Source organism: Equus caballus, chromosome 2 (assembly GCF_041296265.1).
Source record: "Equus caballus isolate H_3958 breed thoroughbred chromosome 2, TB-T2T, whole genome shotgun sequence".
Classification (NCBI taxonomy): Eukaryota; Metazoa; Chordata; class Mammalia; order Perissodactyla; family Equidae; genus Equus; species Equus caballus.
This window is the reverse complement of record NC_091685.1, coordinates 9,305,022-9,322,379: the sequence shown is the minus strand read 5'-3', so window position 1 is coordinate 9,322,379 and position 17,358 is coordinate 9,305,022. Positions and strand designations below refer to the sequence as shown.

Below are 17,358 nucleotides of genomic sequence, written 5' to 3'. Positions count from 1 at the left end.
GGTGCAGATTAGCATGCAAACATAGATGCCAAAGAGGCACTACAGAGAAAAGAGAACAGATTTGGGAAATATTTAGGAAGAAAAATCTGTGGTACTCCTTGACTGAATGTTGGCAGTGAGATAAAGGGAAGAATCAACGAAAGCATCCCCGACACCCCATTCCTGGCTTCTTGGCTTCTTGCACTAATACAACACATTTAGTCCTTTTTCTAGCATTTGCACACCAAGGTTCATATCTTCAAATTCTCTAACTACACCTATAGAAATATGTTCACCGAAACTCAATTTGGAACCAAACTGAAAATAGAGCCCACCACTCAGTATCATTTACTGATGAGACAAATAAGAAACAATATTTTTAAAAATCAGTTCTGCAATTTGCTTAACTAGTAGGTAAGATCCTTTGGTTCTTATGCTGACCTCTTATTCAACCTTTCTCATCTCTCTAAGACCAGACGTGATATTATCATAAGGCTTTTTAATGAATATATAGTTGCTATTGCTAACATAATACTAGTATTCTTATCCTACAAGGAAAATAGGAAAACAGAATGAAAGGAAAACTTGAACAATTCCAGTCAGTATTTTCTTCCATTTGTGTACTATTAGACTTTTCTTCAACTTGTCTTTGGTTGTAAAATTGCAATTGCAATGTCACATGTCTAACACAAAGACATCACTATTTCAGTACTGAGGATTTATTTGTGAACTTACTATCAGCTCTCCAGAAAGTAAATGAGGCTCCAAAGAGAAAGCATACCTGGACTCCTCATTTAAAATCTTCACTGCTAACCATAATAACTCCTGTCGATCATTAGGACTTTGTGGCTTACACAGCACTTTCAGACACTTTAACTCATTTAATCTTCAGTGCACTGGAGATATTATTATGTTTATGAATGAGAAAATAGAAAATCAGAGAGTGATGAAAAGTTGGTATCTAAGGCTGTGAAAAAGGGTAAAAGGAAAGGTGTTTCCCAAAGTCATCCAGAAGAGACAGAAGGAACTTTGCTATGACATGTATTCAAGTAGGTCCTTTATAAGCTTTGTCTCATTTTGTATTTATATTACTATTCCTGAGGGAACTGAGGTTCAGGTGGGTTGAGTGACTTGTCCAAAGTCTCAGAGATGTTACACATAGAACCAGAATTCAAATACAGGAAGGCTAAACTCCAAAGTCCATGATCTTTCCAATTCACCCACAACTGTGCTCCAACAGTATTGTACAGAGAGATTCCTACGTATAAGATTACCTTCATGCCAGAGAGAGATTTCTAGGCAGGACAAGCAATTGTCAAGGCAGAGTTTGAGATTCTCAGGAAGAGCCTTTTAAAAGCATTTAAATTTTTCACCAGTGTACCTAAACGTTTTACAATTTAAGCCTCCTCCTTGGAGATATCATAATAATAAAATGATTGAGGGGTCAGCCTAGTTGCACAGTGGTTAAGTTCGCAAGTCCCGCTTCAGTAGCCTGGGGTTTGCCGGTTTGGATCCCGGGTGCAGACCTATGCACCACTTGTCAAGCCATGCTGTGGCAGGCATCCCACATATAAAGTAGAGGAAGATGGGCATGGATGTTAGCTCAGGGCCAGTCTTCCTCAGCAAAAAAGAGGAGGATGGCAGCAGATGTTAGCTCAGGGCTAATCTTCCTCAAAAAAAAATAAAAATAAAAACAAAATGATCAAAACCAACTACCTTTTTAGCCCAATGGACAAATTCTCACTCTCCATGAGCAGACATAAAGGCTTAATTAGTGATGTCTTTTCAAGACACTCCAGAACCCAAGTGTTATTAATAACAAGATTTTTCAATGACATTTTCAAAAACCACACTTAAGCCCTTGCACATGTGGGCAATACCTAATGTGATCAGAAAAAGTGATTTCTGCCTTAGAAGGTCTAAGGACTTTTTAGGATCTCATTCCATAAATGCTCTCTGTCAGCAACCAGCTATCACTTGAGAAAAGAAAACTCTACTCCAAATTCTAACCATAGGGCAAATTAATCTGCCCCACTCCATTTCTCTTAAATGGATCTGACATACCCACGTAGCCAGCTCTGGAGCTCCATAAAAAACCATCCCCAGAGATCAGTACTCCCTCTAGAATTCCTCGAAGTCAACTCTCACTTGCTTACACCATTAACTCCTTGTTCTCAGTGTCCTGTGCTTCCTTAACTTGTTTTATTCTGCTCCTTATTTTGTCTCCATACTGCTATTTCTGCCTTTTGTAGAGTCTTTGGATGGAAGGTCATGTATATATTCCCAAAACCTAATGATCTTAACTTCCAATGGCAACATTCTCCCTCAGGCATCATGACACCACAAACTAGGGACTCTTTCTCTCAATGCTTTTGTTCACAGGAGGGAAACCAGATAAAAGCAATGTGTCTAAGGGGCCGGCCCAGTGGCCTAGTGGTTAAAGTTCTTCATGCTCTGATTTGGTGGCCCAGATTCACAGACCCAGATCCAGGGCGTGGACCTACTCCACTCAACAGCCATGCTGTGGAAGCATCTCATATACAAAAAATAGAGGAAGATTGGCACAGATGTTAGCTCAGGGCTAATCTTCCTCAAGCAAAAAAACAGGAGGATTGGCAATGGATGTTGGCTCAGGGCGAATCTTCCTCACATACACATAAAAAAAAAAACAAAAAATAATGTGTCTAAAATGCTTTGGGTGGTCCTTGACGTTGCCTTTTAATTAAAAACACAAGATTATTCCAAATCACTTAATTTAGGGGTTGGAATGGACTTTAAATGTCATCTGGTATATCTCCCACTGTTGCCAGCACTGTCATTATAATGTAGTCTTTATACAGAATTCTTCCCAAGGGGTGAGTTAGCCTTTTATTAAATATTCTTGACCTCATGAGATACTACATGTCATCTTGGGAAGCAATGACCTGTTTCACAGGGACCTCTAGTCCCTCTGACAATGCTCTAGACAGTGCCTCTGCTTTCTGCTCTATGTATAACACACTCATAAAAATAAGAGTTCTATAAATCATAAGAAAAAACAATTGAGTTACATTAAATTACTTGTGCATCTGCACATACACCAGAGTCTCCCTCACCTCTGTGTCTTGACTCATGCAGTACTTTTCATCTAGAAACTCTCATCCATTCCCCTGCTCCTCCCCTCTTCACTGGTTCATTCCATTCGTACTCATCCTAAAGCCTTAGCTCAGAGATCACATAATCTGAGTATCTCCCTACCCTCCCTAGTCTGTGTCAGGAGCCCCTTTTCTGTGCTCCCACAGCCTCTGCTGCTGATCTCCATTGTTGCTTTCATCTCACCATTTGGTAACTGACTTTATTTGCCTAACTCCCACTCAAGACTACTAGCGAGCTCTTTCAGGGCAGCATTCATGTTTTATTCATCTCTATATCACTTACACCTAACACAGTATCTTTACATAGTATAAATGCATGTATCTATCCATCCATAAATGTCTGCTTGAACAAAACTAAACACCTCCTGACTAGAACTCTATATACAAAAGGCTCTGTTCTTTGCCACTAATTACAAGGGGAGTGAAGAGCAAATATCTGAATTGAAAGTCTGGCACCATGTTGCTAAACAGTTCCTTGGCAACCCAACAGGTATATATAATGAGAAAAATAGCACAAACAACAGATTTTAAAATATTAGTCCCCACAACAGAAACTTGTTGTTTGCAAACCTCAGCTTTGTCAGAGTTTCCTTCTGCTTCTGGCCCCCAGTCTCATGATCCAGAAAGTAAGTGATTTTTTCATAAGCAAATACAAAAGAGTCTAATTCTGAGGCTCTAAAATTTCTCACGGCAAAAATAAAATAGGAAGGATATTGCCAAGTCTTTAATCTAGTCATATTGTTTCCCTTTTTAAAACATCTCAATGGCCTTTCAACCCTCTCAAAGGATAAATATTTGACCATAGTCTATGTGTCCTGCCTCATTTTTTACCAGGCTCCATACCACTCTTTTATACCATATATTGCAGCCAAGCTGAACTAACGTCTGTTTCTTAAACAAGCTAAAGTGTTTCAGACCACTGTATTATTCCTGACAACTCTTTTCAGCAAAGAATGCCCTTGTACTCCTTATCTAAGTCCAACAAACTCTTCCTTTCTCAAAGCAATGCTTCCCCTAGGGTATAGTACACCAGCTCTACCTTTGTGTCCCACTGTCCTCTGTTACACCTTGTTTATAGTCTCTGAGACGCCGCAGTACATCTATTTGTGGATGCTGCAGTCTCCACACAGAGCTCCTCAAGGGCAGGGACTGGGTCCATCTCATTCACTGTATTCTTAGCATCCAGTACAGATCCTAGCATAGAGCAGACACTCAGAGAATGTTTGTGAATCAAGGAATCAACAGATCAATGACTCTGAGGACACTGCTAAAAGTCTAGGAGGGCCCTCAATAAATCATCCCATTCCCATAGATCCTGGGGAAAATGTATGCACATAAAAGACAATTAACCAGGAAAGATGGGGAGAATATTTTATTATTAGCTGTGGCTAGGTCCCCAACCACAAAATAGAGAAGTCTAAAAAGCGGGGTTGGATTAGAAAGAGCACTCTTTTTTTCTAATCTTGTTCAGCATGAATAGTTTCAAATCAAAGCATAAGGTGAGGCCTACTCATTCTTCTGTTCCCAACGCCTAAGCATCTAGATATAAACTTCCAATCTTAATTATATATCTAAAGGAAAACTCAAATTATAATCAGGGAAGCATCACTGTACCCTGAAACATAAAATAAAGCTTGCATTCAGACCACTAGGTTCTTCAATAAACATTAATTCCCTTTTTCTCTATATCATAGCTGCCTCAATAGAATTACCTATGGTTGAAAACTGTGTAATTGATAAAACCTAAACTCACAGAGAGCCAAATAGCAGAGTATTCATTTCAGCAGTATCTTAGGATTTCAAATTGGCATTTTTGGGGAAAGCACAGAAGTTGTATGCAAATTGCCATAAAAGTACATTAATGGGAAGAACAAAACATCAATTAAAGTGGCAATTATATAATATTTCATGTAATCAAGATTACAATTGCATGAAATTGGAAAATATAGCTATGTCTACCTTTTTTAAATGTTGGCGACATTGCTAGTTTATTATTGAGACAAAGAAATGAGCAGTATCAGTCCCAACCAAGTGTGAGATTTTGATCCCCATTTAAGATTAATTAAAACTTATAGATTCGAGAGAGTCCTGTGTCACACTGAACACTCGTTTACTTAAATAGGAAGTAGTCTGCTCTTATTTTTCTTTATCTTGTGACAAGATGCTATGAGATGCCTATTTTGACTCTTGTTTGAAAGGCTGACTCCTGTAGAAAGGGGTTGACAGGATGTTCCTTTGTATATCTGCATGACCCTGACCGAGATACAAAAGTATACCCCTTACAATATTCTAAAGCCGTCCATATGAAAGCCACATATACTGAAATGGAGGTAACTACTAGCTTTTAAAGGGACATAGAAATGTATTAACAGCTTTATATCCTTTGACCCACTAATTCCAATTCTAAGAAGCTATTGGTAAGGAGATAAGGCAAAATGAAGACAAGCTTCTTTCATCAAGATGTTCACTGCAATAGTATTGATAGTAGAGAAAAACTGGAAACCAACTAATAGCTCAACATTAAGAAAAAGGAATAAATAAACAATGGTATGTTCCTAAGTGGATTCTGATTATTAAAATAATGTCCACAAAGCATATTTAACAACATTGAAACATATCAGAATACAATATTTAATGAAGAAAGTAGTACACAAAGTTATATGTAGAATGCAACACATCAATGTAAAAGGATACGCACAGAAAAGGAAAAAGTAAAGGAGCCCAGTTCTCAGTACAAGATAACTACTTGGTCAATCAGTTGGTCATTAAATAGAAATGAGGAAGGGAGAGAAAGAAAAGAAAGACACTAAAAAGTCCACAGGAGTTGTCTCTGGGTGGAGAAATTAAGGGAGGTTGTTTTCTCTTTCTATTTTGCTATAATTCAAATGTTTTACATTAAGAAAGTATAATCAAAATCAGTAAATAGAAAAATTGATATAGAAAATAATATTAGTGTAATAAAGACAAAGCCATCATTCTAATATCCTCATGAAAACTCAGTCCATTTCAATATCTTCCCACAACTACAATTATCTCTCTATGAATTAGTGTTTCCATTAAAGGGATAAATAAGCATTAAATAATTAATGAATAAAACTCAATTCTCAGAATAAAAGATATTTATGGATAAAAGATCATCAATTGAGAATTAAATTAGCAATAAACAACAGAAAGAACTCTGGAAATCCCCAGAAAGTAAAACAATGTGCTTCTAAATAACACACAGGTCAAAGAATAAATCTCAAGAAATATTAGAAAATATTTTAACTGAATAAGAATGAAAACAAAACATAAAAATTTAAGGGATGCAACTTAAACACTGCCTAGAGGGAAATTTATAGCTTTAAATGACTATATCAGAAAATAAGAATGGTCTCAAATCAATAACATAAGCTTCTACTTTAAAAAATTATTTTCTTAAAAAAAGCTAGAAAACTAAACCCAAAGTAAGAATAGAGATTAGACGTGGGAGGGATTGAAAAAATAGAAAATAAAATAAACAATAGAGACAATCAATGATATCAAAAGATGATTCTTCTTTGAAAAGGTCAACAAAATTGAAAAACTTTCAGTGAGACTGAACAAAAAAAAGAGAAGGCACAAATTATTAAAATCAGGAATGAAAGAAGGGATATCAGTACCAACCACACAGAAATTAAAAGAATTATAGGTGATATTATGAAAAACTTTTTGTCAACAAATGAGACAACTTAAATGAAATTGACAAATATCTTGAAAAATACATTGACTCCAGAAGAAATAGAATGCCAATTATACCTCACTAATAAAGTTAAATTAAAAGAATTGAAAATCTGAATAGAAATTTCATCAAGTAAAAATTGAATTAATAATTAGAAATCTTCCCACAAAGAAAATCTGAGGCCTAGATAACTTATTACCAAATCTGTAAAGAAAGAATAAAACCAATCCTTCACCTACTCTTTCATAAAATAGAGGAGGAGGGAACACTTCAAATCATTCTGTGAGGCCAGAATTACCCTGATACAAAAGCTAGACAAAGACATCACAAGAAAATAAAACTATAGGCCAATATTCCTCATGAAAATAGGAAGAAATCTTAAGCAAAATATTACCAAACCATATCCAACAGCCTATAAAAACAATTATATGCCATAATCAACTTGGTTTTATCTCAGGATTTCAAGGTTTCTTTAACAACTGAAAGTCATTTAAAATAATATACCATATTAATAGAACAAAAGACAATAATCACATGATTATCTAGATACCTAAAAAAGCATTTGACAAAATCCAACATCATTAATTACAAAAACTCTCAAAAACTAGAAATAGCAGGAGACCTTCTCAACCCAATAAAGGGCACCTATGAAAACCTCCCAGCTCACATCATATTTAACGGTAAAAGAGTAAAAACTCTAAGGCCAGGATCAAGCAAGGATGCATGCTTCTACCACTTCTTTTCTCCTCTAGCTAGTGAACTGAGGTAAAATAAATAGATTGATTAATTTTGTATATTATTATGTATCATATAGTATTCAACATTAATAAAAAAATAAAAATGAATTTAAAAAAGAAATACAAGACTGATAGACTAAAATCTACAAACTTTCCTGAAGGAAGTTAAATACAATCTAAACAAATGGGGAGATATTCCTTTTCTGTAGATTAGAAGACTTGGTATTATTACGATGGCAGTTTTCCCCAAATTGATCCATAGATTCAACACAATCTCTATCAAAAATCTAGCAGGCTTTTTGCAGAAAATGACAAGCTGATCCTAAAACTTATAAGAAACTGTAGAGAACCTAGAATAGCCAACACAACTTTCAAAAAGAATAAATTTTGGTAATAGATACTACCAGATTCCAAAACTTAAAGCTACAGTAATCAAGACTATGGAGTATTAGACTAGGATAAACATATAAACCAATGAAAAAGGACTGAGAATTCAGAAATAAAACCATACATGTAAAGTCAATTGATTTTCAGGAAAAGTGCCAAGAAAATGCAATGGAGAAAATTTAATCTTTTTGACAAATGGTGCTGGAACAAATAGATATCTGCATACAGAAAAAAAATAACTTAGATGTTTATCTAATATCACACACAAAAGTTAACTCAAACTGGATCAAAGATCTATATACAAGAGCTAAAACGATAAAAGTCTTCAAAGAAAACACAGGAAAAATCCCTCAGAATCTTGGATTAGCAAAGAATTCTTAGATATGACGCCAAAGCACAATCCGTAAAAGAAAAAATTGATAAATTGTACTTTACCAAAATTCAAAACTCTTGCACTTCAAAAGGTAACATTATAAAAATGAAAAGACAAAACCTATATTGGGAGAAAACAATTATAAATCATATATCTGAGAATGGACTTGTATCTATACATATATAAAGAATATATAAATAATTATTTCAACTCAACAATAAGAAGCCAAATCTATTTCAAAATGGGCAAAAGATTTCAATAGATATTTCACCAAAGAAGATATACGAATGGCTAATAAGTACAAGAAAAGTTGTTCAGCATTACTAATAATTAAAGAAATGCAAACTAAAACTACAATGAGAAATCAATTTGATTGATGAAAAAGCTTCTTAAAAAGTAAAATATAAATTTATCATAAGACTCAGCAGCCACCCTAACAGCTAGTAATAAAAAGATAATAAATGTTGGTGAAGATATGGAGAAAGTGTAACCTTCACACATTGCTGGTAGCAATGAAAAATGGTAATCACTTTGGAAATCAGTTTGGAAGTTTCTTGAAAAGTAAAACACAAATTTACCACAAGATGCAGCAATTTCACTTCTAGATACCTCCCTCAGAGGAATAAAAATATATGCCCTCACAAAGATATGTACACGAATGTAATGAGTTGCCAAGTAATGAGGGGTCAATTAGGACAATGAGCCAACCTGAAAGTAACGGTCAAGCCTTTATTCACTTACTGCAACAGTGCAAACAAGAGGCCAAAAGGAGAGGCACTGGCTCCCTAGTGTTTCATTTTTCCCCAGGGAATGGTATCAAGTAGGGATATGCAGCATAGAAGGGAAGAATCTCCTCACTGCCAGAGTCCCAAACAAAAGTCTCCCGCCTTTTTTGGAAGCACGAGTCTAAGGGAAGGGAGTGGAGAACTAGGAGTGGAAAAGTACTGAGTAAGAGTGGAGAAAAGTGCCTTATCTGAGGACCCTGATGAGGAGGTCTCAGCAAGGCTTCTGGGCGTGCCTCAGCCAAAGCCCCTGATAGGAAGGCCTCCTAATGGACTAGGAACTCCTAATGACTAGGAACTCAGTTATGCCTGTGAGCATAGCTGATGGGGTAGGAGCTGAGTCCTTGACTGCAACTCTCTCCAGAGAACTGCAGTGCACGGGCTGTGCACCAAGTCCACTGTTTGAAGGGCAGTACCTATGGTCAGGCCCGACAGAGTCCACAAAGGATTTTGGCCTGGAGCCAGACTCCTCAGAATGTTTACAGTGGCATTATTCATAACAGTCAAAAACTCAAGACAATCCAAATGTCCACCAACTGGTAAATAGATAAAGAAAATGCGGTATATCCATACAATGTAATACTATTCAGAAACAAAAGGGAATTAACTACTGATAGATGACACAACATGGATGAACCTTGAAAACATTATGCTAAGTGAAAAGGCAGGTGCAAAAGACTACATATTATATAATCCCATTTATATGAAATATTCAGAAAAAGGAAAATTATAAGATACAAAGCAAATCTGAAGTTCCCTAGGAATGGGAATGGGAGAAGTCACTGACTACAAATGGGTACAAGGAAAAGTTATGGGGTAGTAGAAATCTTCTAAAACTGAATTGTGGTGAGGGCTGCCTACCTATATTGATTTATTCTTAAAAATCATTGACTTGTACATTTTAAACAGGTGAACTTTATGGTATGTAAAGTGTGCCCCTAATACAGCTTTTGAAAACCTTCAAAAAAGGATAAATCAACTCAAATTTTGTTATAGTGGGTCTAAAATTCACACCCATACATAGTTTGTGGAAGCAATGTTTATACTAAGTGAGGGAGTATGATAGGAGCAGTCCCCCCTGGAAGGAAGAAATATTTTGTCACTAACTTTGTTTAGAATTGCCAGTTTACTGTGATGATAAGCTGACTGACTTTCAGTCTATTACTGTTTTAGAATTCTCTTTAGAAAATGCACCCCCTTATTGCCTGAACCAAGGCAGACTGCTCCTATGGCCCCTTCTTGGTATCAAACTTGTTCAAAATATAAATAAGTACTTGTGAGAAATTGCTGATACTCTATCATTTTTTACTTACAACAACAGCAATTTCATCAGATTCAACCTAACATAATCCTTATCCAGGGCAATTTGACAACACATCATAATTAAAAATCTACTATCCTTTAATCCAATAATTCTATTTCTAGGAATTTATCCTACAGATAGACTTGTTTGTGTGCAAAATCACTTTCGTACAGCAGTATTTATTGTAGCATTCTTTATAATGGAAAATATTGAACACAACCAAAATGTCTATACATAAAGAACTGGTCAAATAAATTGTAATACATTCCTATAAAGAACTACTATGCAAATATTATAAAAATAAAGCAGAACTAATTTACTTACATATTGTGATGGAGAAGTATAGTAGTTGAGAGCAAAGGCTCTAGAGCCAAACTGTCACTATTTGAACCCAGCTCTACCACCTACTTATGAGAGCTACATAATCTCTCTGTTCCTATGTTTCCTTACCTGTAAAATGGGGATAAAGTAACATGTATCTCACATAGCTACGATAATTAAATGGATTTTTACATGTACAGACCTTCAAAGAGTGCCTGACACATAGTAAATGCTCTATAAATGTTAGCTATTATTATTCTCTACAAAACGACTTGTTAGGTGAAAAAAAAAGACCAAGGGTATGAAATAAGATGTATAGTATTAAACATTAATGCTTCAAGAAAAGGGTTATATAAATGTGTATACTTGTATATGAATATAATATATCTGAAGGGATATATAAGAAACTAATGTCATCGGTTGCCTCTAGAAAGGGAACTTGATAGCTAGAGGACAGGAGAGAGAGGAAATTCACTTTTCTCTATATACCATTTCACAGCTTCTCAATTTTGTTCAATGTGAATTTTTTTAATTAAATGATATATTCATTTTTTAAAATGTCTACAATAGAGTAGCTTTAAACTTGGTTCAAAGCAGCATTTTCTCAAGCTGTTTGTCTACAAAACACTTTTGAGGAACAACTAAAAATCATCTAGTGTTCCAAAGAATACTATTTTGAAATTACCACTGCTGGCTATAGAGAGTCATTGAAATTTGGAGAAGAGAATGACATATTCAGAGCAGAGATTTGGGACCTTGTCTTTCTGTTAACAGTGTTCTCTTTTGGACATGATAGGTGGCTTCTTTTATTGGATATCCAAGTCTGAAATGCAATTACTTCCCAGCATGAGCGAGCAAGAGAAAACAAGTTTTAGAATGCACGCTTTGAGAATAAAACCAAAGATACAAATACAGCTTTTGTCAGCAACAAAATATTTGTAATTTCTTTAACTTTGTAAATATGTCACAGTCTTAGCAGGATTACATAGTGATGTTTCCTTCTCCAAAACCAACTATTTCTCCCAGCCTGGGGAACTGAAAGCTGGATTTTCATTTCCCAGACAGTCAGCCCCTCAGCGTAGGCCCTCCCAGGATCTCTCATCTCTGTCTCTCCTCTCCACCCCCATACTGCCACTCTAGAATGTATCCCCATTATACTATTGAGGCAGCTGCCAAGCACAGAAAGGATAGGACTTTTGGCCCCAATCCCACAGGTAATAAGTGCTTACGCCAGGGGTGTCCTCAATCAATCTGCCTTGAGGAGACTGTGACCTTACCCACCACGGTACTCTCCTGCAGGAAACATTCATGTCCTTCCTCATATGTAACATCATACATCAGCTTTATGACCCCCAAGGATCTTCCAAGATGAAAATTTTAATCATTGTAGAGTTAAATATCTTAGTGAGAAGTCATCTCTTTTCTATTTAGTTAAAAGATTTGGACTCTTACATAACCTTACTGGGTATTCCACCATTTACAATGAAAGCAGAAAAAATTGTGCTAGTCCTTAAGTCAGAGATCCTACACAGCTTATATTATACCAAATGTTAACAGGTGTTCAGGTAAAAAGGTGTCAGTGATCAAATAAATTTTGGAAATACTGGTAGCAATGTTGGCCAACTTTCATTACTATCAGACTTCTTAAGACCTTAAAAATGCTCGTACTCATTTTGACTCTCCCAGAGGAGGACAGAGTAGAAAGTGCTTCTCGTAATCATTAATACTTCTCAGCCTAGTGCTCTGTAGCAAGCAATTTGGGAAATAATTCCCTAATGAAATATGGCTGGTTTTTAAAAATGAAAAGCAAGTGTGTATATAAAGTGCATGCACACTTGCTTTTCTCAGAAACCGAGACTTAAGTTATTATTTACTAAGTGTTTATTAGATAAAAATTACTATTCTGAATACCTGACACCCCTGGAGCCATGGTGTGCATGCCACTCTATTCAGGTGGCACCAATATTCATCTGAATAATATTGGTGTGATCAACTAACCGAGTCAACCAACTAAGAATCGTTTAAAGAGCCCTTTATTCCAGGTACTACGCTAGGCATTAATGATACAGTGAGAAAAACTGACATCATCTCTGCCTCAAATAGTTTACAGGCTTCCAATAAATATAGATATTAAATGAATAATTTCAATTAGTAAAATGATTGCAAGGGTGCAAAATGGTGCAAAGGAATAGTACAGGATGTAACAAAAACACAATATGGGGTCCTTATTTAGTTTGGACGATCAAGGAATTCTTCTCTGAAGAACAGTCATCTCAAGCTGACAATAAATCAACTGAAATTTGCCAGGAAAAGAGAAGAAATATCCTCTGTAGAAGGAATTATATTTGAGAGGACCCAGTGAAAAGAGAAAATTTGGCACATTCAACAAGCTGGAATCAGTCCAATATGACAGGAGGACTCAGAGGGAAAGACAAAATGATACCACATGCTGGGCACATCCAGCCCTCTTTCTACAGGATAGGAATGGTGCCAGGTACTACAAAGGAGGCAAAGACAAGAGGGTGGCAACATCTATCCTTAAAAAGCTGGGGAGACAATTGCAAAAGTCCAGATGAAGGAGAAAGGAAGGAACTAACTTTTACTGAGTACATAACAAGGGTTAGGTCTTGTGCCACATGCTTCAAGCGCATTAACTCATTTAATTCTTACAATGACCCTTTAAGGGTGGAATCATTGCCCATTTTATAAATGAGGAGATAGAGGATAAAAAAGATTAGGAGGATGACTTTCCCAAAGTTATGTAGCTAATCAGATACAGAGCCAGCATTTGACTTCCAAATTTCTGCTCATAGCAGCTACTTCCTGAGCTAAAGGTAAAGAGAACAGGGATGTGGGTGTGAAACACTGAGGAAGGAGAGGAGGGGTCAAGGTAAAAGACACTAGGGATGGCCAGTCCACTTAAGATCCATCTGCAGGAAATTAAGAGTCTGCTTTGATCCCTGTGGACTGAGAGATTCTGAAAAAAAAAAAAGAAAAACACCTGACTCAGTAAAAGGAAAACACTTTTTCTGGCAAGGAGTTGCTTCACTGGAGAGTCCTTAAGGTCTGCGGGAACTCAAAAAAAACATAAAGAAGACTGGTGGTTGCCAGGGGCTAGGAGTGGGGGAAATGAGGCGGTGTTGGTCAAAGGGCACAAACTTTCAGTTATAAGATGAGTAACTTCTTAGGATCTAACGTACAGTCTGGACTATAGTTATAATACTGTACAGTATACTTGAAATTTGCTAAGAGAGTAGATCTTAAGCATTCTCATAAAAAAAAAGGTAACTATGTGAGGGAATAGATGTGTTAATTAACTTGATTGTGGTAATCATTTCACAGTATACACATATATTAAATCATACATTGTATACTCTAAATACATATAATTCTACTAGTCAATTACACCTCAAAAAAGCTGGGAGAACAAATGGCTGACATTACCATTATGTAACCCAGATTCTAGCTGAGGCATTCCTCTCTTAGACATCTAGGCAAAATGGGCAAAATTCTCCCAACACTTTGCCCCCAGTTTAAGAATATATAAGTCTATATGCCTCTCCTCTGAATTCTCAGAGGCTTGGATCTTCAAGGTACCCTCTCATTTTAAGGACTGTGTCAGCACATGCTGCCTCTATCTAGTCCATGTCAATCAGAGTGTGAAATTCATCCCATTTACCACTTATCTGTCTTACACACAAACACACATTTCACTTCCACAAACCATTTCATGGATTTGTCTAACACCACAAAATATCTGGGGGTTGCTGAAATGGGTCATGTCTCACTAGCTCAACTCACTCTTTCTCCTCCATTCCCATCTCTGTTTACTTTTATTCCCTTTTACCCTCTGAAACAAAAAAGCAAATTTGCCATCTCTGCTCAGGCCTAATATATTACCCTTGGAGTCTCACTATTCATCCCAAGAAGTTTGCCAAATAATATCTTCCAAACAAATAAAAAACTCTCAATGGAAGTAATTCAGGTGAATAAGATTTTCTCTACCTCCTCATAATTACTATTATTACAATATAAATGATAATTCTATTATTTATTGAGCACAGATTTTGTGCCAAGTACTGTACCAAGTACTTTAAAAGCATTATTGCATTTAATCTCCACAAAAAGTTCTGTGACAAAAGTATTGTTTTATTTCTATCTTACCTAATTGAGGGTCAAAAAGGTTAAATGACTTGCACAAGGTCACAAAGCTAGGGAATAGTGAAGCCTGCATTTTTATCCATGATATGCTGGTGGTACTTTCTCCACTAGCTTAGCCTGCTTCTCAGTCTTATGGAGAGACACAAACGGTGAGAGGATGAACGAGGGCAGAAAAGGAGAACCTAAAATTCTACCTAAGTAGAAGGATAGAGTGAATTTCTAGGCAGGACAAGCAGTTTTCCAAAAATCTTTTGTTGAGTTCTTAGGTTGGGATGATTGATCTCCTCTGTGACAGTTTCCTAAATTGCATGTCACCCAGTTGAAATGTATAGTTTGATGGGTCCACAGAAGAGGAGACTGAGGGGGAAGGGAGGAGAGAAACTATTCAAAGAAGTACAAAATTTAATTAAGGAAAACATTAGATCAATTGAGACTAAACGGTGATACAAAACATTAAGGTAAAACATGTATTAGTGTGACATTTGCATTTTTATGAAGTATGAATCACAAAAAAAATAATATATGCAGCTAAATTTCAGTTAACTCTCTTTTAAAAGTCTTGTTACCATGGCAATGCCAAGAATGAGTTTTCACAGGATGTAAGATATGGATTTTTTTATTTCTTAAAAGCAGTTTAAATAAAAACTACCAACAGTATGGCCTCTTTTCATTTCTCTTATATGACCAGGGGCCACTGAAAATAAGAATCACATAGACATCTATTCCAAGAATTACACGGAAGAAAAAAATACTAAAAGATGAATTAAATTTCCCTGTTAAATTTCTTTTATTTTTTCATTCTTTTTTAGCTGCTGGTGTATTTTTAATAGGTTCATTCAGAAAGCTGTGCCTAGGAAAACATTCTGTTGTGAGATAGACAAAGGAGACTATTGTCTTCTCAGCATTCTCTGTAATCCTACTTCTGCTGGTTCAATTAGGAAGTTTTTAATAACAGCTATTTTCATTACTTAGATTAGTTAAAATTCCACTATACAGGCTATCTTTGACACCAGCAGCTAAATGGTTCGCCTTCTGAATTCCAGATCTAAGAAAAGTTGCTCTAGTCTCTAATGAGTAATAGGGGATTGAGGTTTCCAGGCTACAAAAATCCTGTTGTGGCGAAAAAGGCAGAAACCTAACTCCGAAATCAATACCATATTACTCTCTCCACAGGCAAGAGCTGCTGGGTCAGAGAAATCATGAAAAATTCATAGCGGAGGTAGCCAAGTCATCCATAAGAGAGAGAAAATGATGCTATATCTAAAGATCCCCTGAGCAATCGAAAGCACTTTATAGATTTCACTGTGGATAAGTGCTGGTGTTTCATCTGGGTGCCTTAATGCTGCTGCCATCTTATTTTTGACAGTCAATGAGGATGTTTGATCTATATTTACAAGGTCCTAATTACGATAGTGCTTAGCCTCTTTACAGCATTTGGATGGTAGTAGTCACTGGGATACGGCCTGAAATTGCCTGTCTTGAAGATTTCCCTTGACTGGACCTGTTCTGGTTCAGTCTTTACTCCCCACACTTCTCAAGGAAATAAACCTTTGAGGGTTAGGTTCTTTACAAACATATTTAATTCTCATAACAGCATTACAAATTATGCATTATTATTTCCATTTTCTACATCAGGAAACGAAGTTCAGAGAGGTGAAGTAAGATATTCGAGATCACATAGAAAGTAAGAACACCAATTAGGATTCTACCCAAGTATTTCTCAACCCAAAGACCCCCCAAGAACCCATAAAACAAGTTTTCTTGCTCCAAAGGGCCTTAGCGTCCTTTCTACATGCCTTCGTTTAAAGAGATTTAACTATACCTAGTCAATCCACTACATTCATGGCATCACAGCAAACAAGGCTCTGTGTAGACCCAGGCTAGGGCTGTTGTCTCTGGCCCTTCCAATACATTTTACACTCTCTTATTCTCATCTCTGTCTCTCATCAACTACCTATATTTTAAACAGAAAATTCCTCAGCCTGACATCCTACGCATACTTCAAAATGCTCTACCTATTCACCCCTCTCCCCATCCCACCCAACAGCTGGCAACCACTTATCTTTTTACTGTCTCCATGGTTTTGCTTTTTCTAGAATGTCATATAGTTAGAATCATACAACATGTAGCCTTTTCATATTGACTTCTTTCACTTAATAATATACATTTAAGTTTCCTTTAGTAATATGCTTTTGCTGTCCCTCCAAATCTTTTCATGGTTTTATAGCTCATTTCTTTTTAGCACTGAATCCTATTCTATTGTCTAGATGTATCAAACTATTTACCCACTCACCTACTGAAGGACATCTTGGTTGCTTCCAAGTTTCGGCAATTATAAATAAAGCTGCTATAAACATCTGTGTGCAGGTTTTTGTGTGGACCTAAGTTATCAGCTCATTTGGATAAGTATCAAGGAGTGTGACTGCCGGATTCTATGGTAAGGGTAGGAAACCACTAAACAATTTTCCAAAGTGGCTGTAC

General features: G+C 36.3%; 1 protein-coding gene across 4 annotated transcripts in view; it reads right to left on the bottom strand.

Annotated features, from left to right (window-relative positions):
- The window catches only part of AGBL4 (AGBL carboxypeptidase 4), a 1,218,758-nt gene that overhangs the window by 904,220 nt on the left and 297,180 nt on the right, over nt 1-17,358 (bottom strand). The window lies entirely within an intron of this gene.